General features: G+C 42.0%; 1 pseudogene; it reads right to left on the reverse strand.

The window, feature by feature from the left end:
• Positions 1 to 2,581: 2,581 nt before the first annotated feature.
• On the reverse strand, positions 2,582 to 6,056 carry LOC126609188 (pyridoxal 5'-phosphate synthase-like subunit PDX1.2; annotated as a pseudogene).
• Between the last annotated feature and the right edge of the window lie 8,555 nt (positions 6,057 to 14,611).

Genomic DNA, 14,611 nt, shown 5'->3' on the forward strand with positions numbered 1-14,611 from the left:
TGAATATACCAACGTGATCTACTCAACACCACGAATATCCCCGCCTTCACATCCTTGATCCCCGCCTGCAAAGGTTGGTTTGAAGTTTGTTCGTACAATTGTATGGAAATGGAAAGAAGTTCAAGAGAGGGAATAAAAAGAGAGAGAGTCAACATGTGTGTGTGTGTGGGTGTATGTGTGGTCCGGATTGGTCCCCAACCAAAAACAAGAAAATAACTTAAGTTCCAAACACTTAGGAATAAAAGAAATGGGTCCAAATCCTAAGGTTAGACCCCACAACCCCACAAAATGTTGAAGGGTACTTTAGTCATTTCACCCCATAAAAAAAATTCGGGACGGGCTGTGACAGTTTGGATATCGATGCTTCCAAGAGATATTGATAAGACAAGTGTTTGACAAAATAATATGCAATGCAATTCTTAAGAGACAACTCTTCAAGGGCGTACAAAAACAGTAATACAGAGATGAATACTTGCTCATGATGCAACTGTGATGTGTCAAGGTAAGGGAATAGGATTGGGGAAAACCATCTTGAAATCATAGAACTAAGTACTTAATATCAAAAGCATTTTCAAAGTTAACCAAGCTTTTAATAATCCATTGACCTTAAGAAACAACACTTCCTACATAATATGGACAATGGACAAGACTCGCAAAAAGTAAGGCATAAGCCTTGGAAGAAAAGCTAACTTTGTTGATGCACAAAACCGGAGGTCTTGGTACAACGTAAATCCGACCGTGAATCTGCAAGTAATGTAAATAACACAAGATGTATCGTGGTTCACCCCAAGGTTTGGACTACATCCACACTGATTATGTATTTATCTGAGAGGTGAGGGGAGTGAGGGAGCTCTGTAATGTGAGAGCTTTGAGAGGATGAAAGAGCCTTAAGAAATGGCCCTCCTCCATTGTGAGGGTGAGGGGTCCTTTTATAGAATAAGGACTCCTCACTTATTACATATTTGCCCATTCCTTTATCACATAATTACATTTAAGTCCCCTGAGTATTTATACGAGGTCTAAATATGAGGCCCTAAATATGGTATAAACAGTAGTCCCCCAAGTATTCAGTCAAGAGAGTCTTTTGGCTGGAGACTTGAAATTCAGTCCATGTGTGGGCCGAAGTAACTAGATGCTGTCTCGAACTGATGCTCGATATGAGGCAGTGCTCAATCTGAAATGATGCTCAACTAGAAGTAGCACACGCTGCGAGGCTACTCGGCTCGTGGCTTATGTTGCCTTGGTTGGCTCGGCTTTGTGCGTTTGAAGGTGAGGGAGTCCCTTTTATAGAATAAGGGCTCGCTCTTCAATACATGAATGATGGGCTAGAGTTGATGCTCGCGGCGAGGCGGTTGCTCAGTAGGCGACGATGCTCTCTAATGGTGGTGAGGAAGTCCCTTTTATAAAATAAGGGCTCGCTCCTCAATACATAAATGATGGGTTAGGAGTGATGCTCGTGGCGAGGTGGTTGCTCAGCTGGCGGCGATGTTCTTTAATGATGGTGAGGGGGTCCCTTTTATAGAATAAGGGCTTGCTCCTCAGTACATGAATAATGGGTTAGGAGTGATGCTCGCGGTGAGAAGGTTGCTCAGCTGGCGGCGATACTCTCTAATGAAGGTGAGGGAGTCCCTTTTATAAAATAAAGGTTCACTCCTTAATACATGAATAATGAGTGCTCTCTAATGAAAGTGGGGGAGTCCCTTTTATAGAATAAGGGCTCGCTTCTCAGTACATAGATAATAGGCGAAGTACCTTAAGTATATTTCATAAGGCCCAGTTGAGGCCCAATATATGATACATAATGTAGTCCCCCAAGTCTTCGGTCAATTGAGTCTGTTGGTTGGAGATTTCAAATTGAATCCATGTATGGGCCGAAGTGGCGGTTGTTCGGAAGTGGTATTTGTATACCTTGCACTGAAGCTTTGTAGGTGAAGCTTTGCAAGTGAAGCTTTGAAGCTAGAGCTCTGTAAATGAAGCTTTCGAAGCTGGAGCTTTTGTAAATGAAGCTTTTAAAGCTAGAGCTCTGTAAATGAAGCTTTTGAAGCTAAAGCTCTGTAAATGAAGCTTTTGAAGTTGATTGACATGAGTGATGCTCATGAATGTTTATGTTGATTGACATGAGTGATGTTCATGGATGTTGTCATGAGTGATGCTCATGAATGTTAACATGAGTGATGCTCATGAATGTTGACATGAATGCTGGTCATGAATGTTTATGTATGATTGTCATGAGTGATGCTCATGAATGTTTATGTATGAATGACATGAGTAATGCTCATGTATAATTTGGAGTATTGGGCGTACTTTTGATCATCTGGTTGGTGGCATGAAGGAGAGTACGGGTTGTACATTTCGTCACCTGGTTGGTGGCATGAATGGCTAGTTGCCAAATGATATTAGAGTACGGGTTGTACATTTCATCACCTGGTTGGTGGCATGAATGGCTAGTTGCCAAATGATATTAGAGTACAGGTTGTACATTTCATCACTTGGTTGGTGGTAATAGCGGCAGGTTGCCGAATAATTTTGGAGTACTGGGCATACTTTTGATCACATGGTTGGTTGTAATAGCGGCGGGGTGCCGAATAATTTTTTATAGTACTGGACGTAGTTTTGGTCACCTGGTTGGTGTTATTTTGGGCTTATGGGCATTCGCCCTCCACACAACATTCCAACCCATTTATTTTGGGCTTGCTGCTTTTTTTTTCTTTTTTTTTACCCTCTGATGGGGTTTATACAGATGTCTCCGAAAGATAAGAAAAATAATTTACATCATTCAGAAACCAGAAAAGTAAATCACATCATTCTGGTGGGGTGTTTATTCCTTGCTTTTGTTTTCTGCTTTTGTTTCTACTTTTCTTGATGTCTTTTCTGATCCCCCGCTCATTCTTCTTTTTCTGCGTAGGCGCAGTGGACAACATATTAATGAAAGAATAAAGAATTCTTATCTTCTTCACAGTTGTCTCGTGGGTTTTTTTTTTCTTTTTTTTTCAGAAAGTGGCATGGTGGGAACATACGCTCCCTTCATGATGAAAATGGGCATCTTCTCGGTGCTCTCCCTAGGATCCCCACTACTGAAAGTAACCATCTCATGCAAGGCTAGTGACTCTTATGTGAGTTCAGCTATACCTGTTAATTCTAACTTATCCACCAATCTTCTCAGGACAGCTGGATCTGTTGCTGCTTCATTTTTATTGTAAAGGGATAAGAGATCTCCATGGAGCTCAACATCAGGCAAATCGAACCTCCCTTTGGCTCTTCTAAACTGAGCAAGAACAAGCTCAACCTGTTCCTTAACTTCATCTGATATGTCAAGATTTTCATAGGAGATTCCACTTAAAGCTTGCTTCAATCGAGCTGTCACCTCATGAAACTTCATTATAATTTGCTCCATTTCTAAAACCAAGTAAATCTTGCTACTTTCGCTTCCGAATCTGAGCAGCTCCTTGGTCGATTCTAGCTTCCATGAACGACAACAAGGCCTTCAACATCTCCTGACATGGCTTTGAGTGGTTTTGAACGGCAGCATATCTCGGGGAAGTCGGGATTAGTTCGATCATGTCCTAGCCCAAACCCACCATCAGGCCTGACAACCCGGAACTCACCTCCACCAGCACATGCGGATCATTGTAGTTCCTAACCGCCTGAACAATGCCCACCAGCCGCTTGTATGGATCCGAACAATTGAATACATCCAACCTGATAAATACTCTATCACAACCCAAACTGCATCGTCAGCGCTGCGTCGGCCGGCGTCACGATGCCACCGGTGGCGAATAGCACCATAGGCAGCCGACCCATTTGCTTGGATTGAGCAACTAGGTCGTACGACGCTTGGATTGTCTTCGAAAACCCGAAGACTTCGTCGTCTTCCATGTTGTTGAGCAACCTAATCTGACCCATGACGCACCTCACGTTTTTTTTACAGTTATGGAGACGTTGTTGGACCCGGATAGATCCCCTTGGATTCTGATGATTGCATCACTTTCTCTCCCTCTCCGCAACGCGTCGCCGAAAGTTGGTTGGATTTGGGAGATTTGAGGATTTGGTTGGATTTTGGAGGTGGGGATTGTGTATATTTAGAGAAAACTGGAGGGAAGATGAGATGGATTGAGGATGAAGGTGGTTCTTGAAGCTTCGTGTGGGTGGTGGAAGTTTCTTGAATCAGAAATTGAGATGCCATAGCTAGAACTGGGATTTTGTGCTGACGATGACCCATTCATTTTCTTCCCCTTAGCAGCAAAACTCATTTCTCTTTCGAAAGTTCTTTTCTTTATGGTCTTTTGGAGATGCTAACATTTCCGGCCTCTGCATTATTTTTGTGTTGTTACGCAACGAGCCGGAACATCTCATTTTCTTGCATTTCTTGGCTGTATTAGCTTCCTTCATGGCTTGTTGCTCATTTGGTTGCTTTTGCTTTTGTGGTAGCTGAACCGGTTGAAGGTGTTTGTAGGTCAGTAGGCCTCTCACAACTGACCAGTAAGGCGGTTTCTTCGCCGGCTTCTTCTCCGCCTTTTGGGGCCTCGGGTTCTTGTTCTCATGGTGCTTTTGAAGCTTTTGGTGTGTTTACTTGGTGGGTTTTCTTTAGGTTTTTGGTTTATTAGAGTTGGCTATGGCTGACATGTAATTTGTGATGGAAAAAATGGTGGGTTTTTGGATTTATGCAGATTTTACAGATTCACGGTGGAGGTGAAAAAAAATGAAAAAGAACCGACACAGTTTTTTGTGTCGATTCCCACAGATGGCGCCAAATGTTGATGCACAAAACTGAAGGTCTTAGTACAACGTAAATCCGACTATGAATCTGCAAATAATGTAAATAACACAAGATGTATCGTGGTTCACCCCAAGGTTTGGGCTACGTCCACACTGATTATGTATTTATCTGAGAGGTGAGGGGAATGAGGGAGCTCTGTAATGTGAGAGCTTTGAGAGGATGAAAGAGCCTTAAGAAATGGCCCTCCTCCATTGTGAGGGTGATAGGTCATTTTATAGAATAAGGACTCCTCACTTATTACATATTTGCCCATTCTTTTATCACATAATTACATTTAAGTCTCCTGAGTAGGTCTAAATACGAGGCCTTAAATATGGTATAAACAAGAGATACCATAGTCACTTAGCATTTGCTTCATTCACATTAATTGAGCGCAACAACTTTCAGTAGCAACATATTAGCTTCAATTGTAGGCAAAGAGACATAGTTTTGCTTCTTGATGTGCCTAGCCACCAGATTATTCCCAACATAAAAAGCTCCCTCATAGGTACTATTTTGATCATAAATGCACCCAGCCTAATCGACATCACTTTATCCAACCAAGTTGGTGTTGGTGTCATGCGTATATTGTATCCCAAAATTAGTAGTTCCACCCACATATTTGATAATCTTCTTAACTGCCAATAAGTAGGACTTCTTCGGACAACTTTGAAATCGAGCACACACCCTAACTGCAAAGGCAATATCTAGTTTACTTGTAGTCAAATAAAGTAGGCTTCTAATCATGCTCTTATAAAAAGTTTGGTCAACATCATTGTCACTTGAGTCCTTGTGGATTTTGACACACGTACTCATTGGTGATCTAGCAGCTTCTGATCCTTTAAGACCAAATTTCTTCACTAAATTCTTGGCATATTTGGTTTGAGAGATGAAAATGCCATCATTTTTTTTGTTTGACTTGAAGTCCAAGAAAGCAGTTTAGTTCACCAACAAGGTTCATTTCAAACTCATTGGTCATCATATCAATGAGCTATTTCACAAGACAGTTAGAGGTAGAGCCAACAACAATATCATCAACATACACTTGAGCAATCACAACATAAGACTTCACCTTCTACACAAACAGTGTATTTTTAACATAGTCGCGAGTATAACCATAAGCAAGAAGATGAGAAGACAATCTATTATACCATGCACGTAGGGCTTGTTTAAGACTATAGAAAGCCTTTCTCAGTTTGTACACCTCATCTGGCCTATGAGGATCCTCAAACCCCAAAGGTTGTTCCATGTAGATTTCCTCATTAAGATATCCATCAAGGACTGTGACTTTGACATCCATTTGAAAAAGCTTAAACTTTAAATGACATGCAATAGCATAAAGAAGTCTGACTGATTCGAGACGAGCAATAGAAGTGAAGGTTTCATCAAAATCAACACCTTCAAGTTAAGAGTGTTGATGCACAAAATCAGTGGGGACTTTGGTACAAAAAAAATGTCAAGTTTGTGACCTTCGCTAGATTGCTCCGGTCACTAGTGTGGATAAATATGTAAATGGATAGAGATAGGGAAGCAAACACAAGATGTACGTGGTTCACCCAGATTGGCTACGTCCACGGAGTAGAGGAGTTCTCATTAATTCTGAAGGGTTTACATAAGTACATAGGTTCAAGCTCTCCTTCAGTGAGTACTACTGAATGATTTAGTACAAATGACATTAGGAAATATTGTGAGAGAATGATCTATATTTATAGAAGAGAGTTTCTAGTTTCATTCTGACATTGACATGTGTCATGTTGTGATTGGCTTCTGATGTTGACACGTGTCGTGCTATGATTGGCTTCTGATGTCGACACGTGTCGCGTTGTGATTGGCCTTCTGGTTGGAGGGAAACTCTTCTGGGTCCTTGACGGTATAACATTGATCGGTGCTTAGTAGTTTCGGGATTGGTCAAGTATGGTACAAACAGTGCTCCCCTAAGTTCCCGAGTGAGGGAAGCTCCTTGGTTGGGGACTTGCAAGATCTAAGCCATTGAGTAATCACGAAACTTATAAGTATTGAAGTGTGGTATCATTTTCACTTGCCTTATCTGTCTCATATGTAGATGTAGCATCTTCTCTGGAAGTACTTTTCCTCCATCCAAAGGTGGTATCTTTAACCGATGAAGATGCACAAGGTAATGTATCAATTTCACTTGAAGCTTACTTGTAGCTTCGGGCTTGGTCAAGTGCGATACAAACCCTATAGTAGGAGTCCCCCAAGTTGCCGAGCTAGGAGATTTGTCGAATGGGGTAACAGACAAGGTAAGCAATCAGACTTCCAAGCAAGCAACCTAGATCGGAGGTTCGACTTCGGCTTCCGGTTGATTGTTCTCCTTCTTTTTATGTCGTAAACAACAACAAGGATAAGGAGAAGCAAATGGAGAAGAGATGATATGAGATACTTTTGCTTTTGAAGAAGTAACTTTCCACAGGCTTATTCTTGAACTGGGCTGAAGGGTTTTCTGGTTTCTTCCAGAGTATAAGGTCGACTCAAGAATTTGAGGGTCAAAACAAGTCCATCAAATCTAGAGTACGTTCGACCCTGATGATATGAGATACTTTTGTTGTTGACAAAGTAGTGGATGTATCGGCATGTGTTCTGTTACGCTTGTCTCCACATGCTTCCTTGTATCATTCTCACTTGCCCTATCTGTTCCTTAGGCAGATGTGGTATCTTCTCTGGAAGCATAAGATGTTGAAGATGAGTACTCGAGAGCAATGCCAGGTAAGTAATCATGCAAGGGGTTCCAGGCAGTCAGTTCTTGACTAGAAGCTTGATTCCAAGTGCTGACTGATTGCTCTCTTTCTATTTGTCATGCAGGTAAGAACAAGGCCAAAGGAAAAGACAAGGAAAAAGCATGATATGGGATACTCTTGCTTTTAACTCTTGCTCTGGTGTGGCTTGTTTGCAGAGGTATTATCGGAGGGAAAAAAAGCTGAGTATTTCGAGAGACTCTGCTGAAAGTGCCCTCTCAGATGTGAAGAAAAGTTGAGCATTTTTTTTATTTGCAGGTCTGCCTGGCTGTGGAGGATGGAGGTCGACATATATAGGAGTCTCTCTAACAACAAGTAGTAGTGATATTCCTTTACCCTTCTTGGTCATAGCAATATAGTGGGAGCTGCAAGCTTCGTGTGTTTTAACTTTGTTAGAACACTTTGAAAAAGTGGTCTGTGGTATCTGAAAAGCTAATGTTGCGTGTGAAGATTGCAGACAAGCTTTATCCAAGGAAATCTGGCTTTCGAAGTTCGGAGAGCGGTGCCTCTTCGGTTTTCGAACAAGCAATCCTGTCAGGGATCTGACTCTCGAGATTCAGAGAACAGTGCTTCTTCGATTTTTGAGAAAGCAATCCTGTTGGGAGTCTGACTCTTGGGATTCAGAGAGCAGTGTCTCTTCGATTTTTGAGCACGTAATCTTGTTGGGAGTCTGGCTCTCGAGATTCGGAAAACAGTGTCTCTTCGATTTTTGAGAAAGTAATCCTATTGGGAGTCTAGCTCTCGAGATTCGGAGGGCAGTGTCTCTTTGATTTTTTAGCACATAATCTTGTTGAGAGTCTGGCTCTCGAGATTCGGAGAGCGGTGCCTCTTCGATTTTTGAGAAAGTAATCCTATTGGAAGTCTGGCTTTCGAGATTCGGAAGGTGGTTCCTCTTCAATTTTTGAGCAAGCAATCTTGTTGGGAGTGTTTTCTCGAATGTGAGTAAAGGTTGGTCATTTTTGCCAGTCTGCCTTGCCACGGAGCACGGAGGTTGACACACATTGGGATTTTCTAGTTATCAAGCAGTGGTGCTGTTCCTTTACCCTTGTGGGTAATTGTAAGGTAGCTAAACCTTCAAAATTTATGTGTCTAAACTTTGTCAGAGATCTTTGGCAGAGTTATCTATGGTACCCGAAGAGCTAATGTTGCGTGTGGAAAGTGGTGCCTCTTCGATTTTTGAACCAACAACCATGTTGCCTTTTCTTTTATAAGGGCACCAATTGTGTGCAAGAAGTACATTCAAAGAGTTATTGCTTTTAGGAATTTTCCCCTTACTTCAGAGATTTATTGCACCTCATTTCTCCTTCATCATTTCTGAGAATGTCTGGCCCATCTGACCGTCGTTTTGACTTGAACTTTGGTGAAGAGACATTCATGCTTTCTCAAGACAACATATGGCGCCCCTCCTTCTTATCCCCTACTGGTCCTCTTACCGTTAGGGACTCTATGATGAAGAATGATATGACCGCTGCGGTGGTGGCCAGGAACCTTCTCACTCCCAAAGATAGCATACTACTTTCCAAATGGTCTGATGAGTTGGCTGTTAAGGATTCTCTGGCTCTTAGTGTTCAATGTGCAGGTTCTGTGTCTAATATGGCCCAACGCCTATTTGCTCGAACCCGCCAAGTCGAATCATTGGCTGCTGAAGTGATAAGTCTTAAACAGGAGATCAGAGGGCTCAAGCATGAGAATAAACAGTTGCACAGGCTCGCACATGACTATGCTACAAACATGAAGAGGAAACTCGACCAGCTGCAGGAATCTAATGGTTAGATTTTACTTGATCATCAGAGGTTTGTGGGTTTGTTCCAAAGACATTTATTGCCTTCGTCTTCTGAGGCTGTACCGCGTAATGAAGCTCCAAATGATCAACCTTCGGTGCCTCCTCCTTTTAGGGTTCTGCCCAGTACTGAGACTCCGAATAATCACCCTCTAGTGCCTCCTCTTTCTGGGGCTCTGCCGACTGCTGAAACTTCTCCTAAGCAACCTTTGTGAATGATCCCTCTTGTTTGTTTATTTTGATTTATGTATATGTACATATTTGTAACTTATCGGAGATATCAATAAACAAGCTTTGCTTCATTTCAACATATTGTGTTAAATACACCAAGGCCTTCTTCAATAAGTTCCTTGAATTTTTCCTTTTGTTGAATCTTGTATGTTGAAGCTTTGTGAGTGAAGCATATAGGTTGAGTTAGTGCTCCCTTAATTTCCCGAGTGAGGAAAACTTCTCTTTTGGAGACTTGAAAAATGCAAGTCATTGAGTGGTTGTGAGACTTTCGAGTATCAAGGTGCAGTAGCTGTGGTAGGAGTCCCCTAAGTCTCCAGTCGAAGGAGTTGACGAATGAGGCATTTCTTTTCTAAGTGGTAGCCCAAAACTCATTCTTCATATATATTTGTTATGAAAGTTAAGCCCAAAGAAGATGAGGCCTAGTGCTATTTTTTTTTTCGAAATATTTTTTTCGAATTTTTGAATTTTTGAATTTTTGAATTTTCAAATTTCCGAATATATATATATTTTAAAGCTTTGTAGGTGAAGCTTTGTTGGGTACCATGAATTGATTTTGCTTTACACTATCTTGATCAAGATAGTGTGAAGCTTTTAAGAATTTGTAGTTGTCCTCCATTGATGAAGCTTTTGTTGGCACCATAAATTGGTTTTGCTTCACACTGTCTTGATCAAGAGTGTGTGAAGCTTTTGAGAATTGTGGTTGCCCTCCATTAATGAAGCTCTTGTTGGCACCATAAATTGGTTTTGCTTCACACTGTCGTGATCAAGAGTGTGTGAAGCTTTTGCGAATTGTGGTTGAACTCCTTTGATGAAGCTCTTGTTAGCATCATAAATTGGTTTTGCTTCACACTATCTTGATCAAGAGGGTGTGAAGCTTTTGAGAATTGTGGTTACTCTCCATTGATGAAGCTCTTGTTGGCACCATAAATTGGTTTTGTTTCACATTATCTTGATCAAGAGTGTGTGAAACTTTTGAGAATTGTGGTTGAACTCCTTTGATGAAGCTCTTGTTGGCACCATAAATTGGTTTTGTTTCACACTATCTTGATCAAAAGTGTGTGAAGCTTTCTACGAGTTGTAGTGTTTGCATTGTTACAGAGGGGAAATGTGTGAAGCAGATGCAAGAGGGCTGAATAGCTTGATCTTCGTATGCCATGCACTAAAGTTGTTGTTGACTTGAAATAAGACTTTGTTGGTGACTATAACTCTTGTTGGGCATAAGTGTTCCCTTAGTTGAGTTGTCAAGCTTGAGGGTTTTTTATTATTTGTGAATGCTAGGAGTTCACATGTACAAATTGTACCACTCGTCTTCTGGTAGGTGGAATGAATGGTGAGTTGCTTTCATCACTTGGTTGATGGTACGAATATGAGTTCCTTCATCACCTTTCATCACATTTCATCACTTGGTTGGTGGCACGAAGATGAGTTCCTTCTTCACTTGGTTGGTGGCATGAATGACAAGTTGCCAAATGATATTAGAGTACGGGTTGTACATTTCATCACCTGGTTGGTAGCATGAAGGAGAGTACGGGTTGTACATTTCATCACCTGGTTTGTGGCATGAAAATGAGTTCCTTCTTCACCTGGTTGGTGGCATGAGTGGCAAGTTGCCAAATGATATTAGAGTACGGGTTGTACATTTCATCACTTGGTTGGTGGCATGAAGGAGACTACGGGCTGTACATTTCATCACCTGGTTGGTGGCATGAAGATGAGTTCCTTCTTCACCTGGTTGATGGCATGAGTGGCAAGTTGCCAAATGATATTAGAGTACGGGTTGTACATTTCATCACCTACTTGGTGGCATCAAGGAGAGTACGGGTTGTACATTTTATCACCTGCTTGGTGACATGAATATGAGTTCCTTCTTCACCTGGTTGATGGCATGAGTGGCAAATTGCCAAATGATATTAGAGTACGGGTTGTACATTTCATCACCTGCTTGGTGGCATGAAGGAGAGTACGGGTTGTACATTTCATCACCTGCTTGGTGGCATGAAGATGAGTCCCTTCTTCACATTTCATCACCTGGTTGGTGAGAATAAGGGCAAAGTGTCGAGGCATATTGTAGCAAGTGTCGAAGACACAAAGTATGTTGAACCATTTCGAAGCACAGTTGACTTATGTATGAATGTGTTGGAATGTATGATGTTTATGTATGAATATGTTGGAATGTATGATGTTTATGTATGAATGTGTTGGAATGTATAATGTTTATGGTGATTGATATGAGTGATGCTTATGAATGTTTTGTTATGTATGAAGGGATCCATGCTTTTGATATGTGAACCATGTTGGTTGTAACACTTAGTATCACATACTTTGTGTCAAAGTATGCATGTTGAAGCTCTGAGTTGGAGTATAAGGGTAGGTCAGCGTAGACCAAGTGTTATAGTACCTAGTCCTCCACTTTGAAAGAGTGGGGCTTGGCCCCATAGTCATAATAGTCGACGGTTCATTCACCCCTGGTTGTCTTGATACGAACTTTTATCCTTCTTGTTGTAATGGGCTTGCTGAGAGTAAAAATACTTCATCTTACCAAGAGACATATACGTTTGGTAACTTAGCGAGTAGCTAAATGAGGTAGGAGATGATGTAATGGGTGCCTGAATGGCCAATATCTCCTCACTTGGTAGAACTTGACTTCCACATCCCATTTGTTGATAGGGGTTAACCATATGGAGGTTCCCTTGGTATGTCCTTGCTTTGGCGAAGGCGTGGTTGTAAGCCTATGCCATCACTTCAGAGTAAGTCTTTCAAGTGTTGGCATTGATCATGTACTTGAAGAAACAATCACGTAGGCCTGCTGTAAAGGCCTTGAGGGCAGTCTTGTCATCTGCCTCAGTGCAGCAAGAATACTTATGGCTGAAGCGACCGGCATACTCTCGTAGTGACTCGTCCGGCTTTTGGCGAATAGTGTACAAGTCATCTGCAGAATGCAAGTGATTGGTCTAGAAGATATGCTGAGAGAGAAATAGTTTCCTCAATTCTTCAAATGAGTCTGCTATTTCAGGTGGAAGACTGCAATACCAGTTTAGAGCTCCGCCAGAAAGGGTGGAGGGGAAGAGAAGACATCGCTCTTCGTCGGTGTGCATCTGATATACCATGGGGGACTAAAAAAGGTTAAGGTGTTCAATTGGGCCCTCCCTTCCAATATAGAGTTGTAAACCAAGCTTTTGTTTTGTCTTCGCTTGAAGGGGGTGTCGATGATCCTTCTCGTGAGAGGGCCATGCCTGGGTTGGTTCAGTCAGGTATCTCGGCTTGATGTTCGGCCTTCAACTTGTTTACTTCTTCAAGGAGCTGTAGGACAAGGGGGTCCTGAGTGGAGTCATGTACCACTAGAATTTTCTTTCGTAAGTCTCCATCGCCTCTTGGAAGTAGGAAAGTTTGAGCAAGGGCGTGTGGTTTTTTCTTAGACTCGCCGTACTGACTTCTAGGGCGAGTCTGTCGGAATACCTCAGAGTCCCCCGTACCTTCATGTTCCTCTGGGACATGTCGTTCATTCCTTAGATTGGCAGTTGGCCTGGGTCGTGGGAGGGGACCGAGTCTTTCAGAAACCCTTGGGTCATTGATCTTCGAGCATATGTGGAGGGGATTCTCTCGATGTTGCTTTAGGAAGTCTCGGCAGTCACGATAAGTGGCTTTTGATCCTTCCAACCCTTCTGCAAGGAGGTGTCTTCCTCCACTTCTTCTACTTCGGGTCGAAGCATCTGGGTTGAGAGAAGTCTCATGTTGATCAATGTTTGGATGATTAACTCACTCCTCATCAGGGATACCCATGTCGAATGGAGGTGGCCCTCCGTGTTGGGGGGCACCCAGATGATAGTTGATGTCCACAGAGGCAACAAGCTTGCATGTTTGAGTACGCCTAGTTTCATGGAGCGCCTCAAAGAGCTTCTCATACTGCTCATAGAGGACCTCATTCTTCATTGCTATCTTGTTGTTTTGAGCTTCTAGCTCATCGACTTTAGCTTGAAGAGCAACCCTATTTCCTTCATTCTTTCGTTGCTTTGCACTAGGTGCAAGATGGGTGTCATTCTGTATGTTGTGGCTTTCTTCGCTCCCCATGTTGGAGAGGGATGCCTAGTCAAAAGAGAGTGTACGAATGGTGGAAACCAGCTTGGCAAAGCTGAAGAGAGTGGGAATAAGTGTCGTTCCCACAGACGGTGCCAAATGTTGATGCACAAAATCAGTGGGGACTTTGGTACAACAAAAAATGTTAAGTTTGTGACCTTCGCTAGATTGCTCCGGTCACTAGTGTGGATAAGTATGTAAATGGATAGAGACAGGGAAGCAAACACAAGATGTACGTGGTTCACCCAGATTGGCTACGTCTACTGAGTAGAGGAGTTCTCATTAATTGTGAAAGGTTTACACAAGTACATAGGTTCAAGCTCTCCTTTAGCGAGTACTAGTGAATGATTTAGTACAAATGACATTAGGAAATATTGTGAGAGAATGATCTCTATTTATAGAAGAGAGTTTCTAGTTTCATTCTGACATTGACACGTGTCGTGTTGTGATTGGCTTCTGATGTTGACACGTATCGTGCTATGATTGGCTTTTGATGTCGACACGTGTCGCGTTGTGATTGGCCCCCTGGTTGGAGGGAAACTCTTCTAGGTCCTTGACGGTATAACGTTGACCGGTACTTAGTAGTTTCGAGATTGGTCAAGTATGGTACAAACAAAGAGTATCCTTTAGCAACAAGTCTAGCCTTATTTCTGATCATATTTCTTGACTCATCAGACTTGTTCTTGTAAGTCCATTTGGTGCCAATAAAGTTAGTATTTGATGGACAATCGACAAGGGACCATACTTCATTCTTTTCAAACTGATTCAACTTTTCATGCATGGCTAAGATCTATTCTTTAACAATTAGGGCATCTTTGATATTCTTGAGCTCAATTTGAGACGCATAGCACACATTGACAACTTCATCCGTAATTTGCCTTTGAGTTCTAACACCTTTGTCAATATGACCCACTATTTCCTCATCATGATGACTTCGAGCCCACTTTGGCTTATCCTTGAACATAATACTAGGATCTTGGTCAGTGCTTGATTCACTGTCTATGTCACTTTCTGACA

Source organism: Malus sylvestris, chromosome 16, assembly GCF_916048215.2.
Source record: "Malus sylvestris chromosome 16, drMalSylv7.2, whole genome shotgun sequence".
Lineage (NCBI taxonomy): Eukaryota > Viridiplantae > Streptophyta > Magnoliopsida > Rosales > Rosaceae > Malus > Malus sylvestris.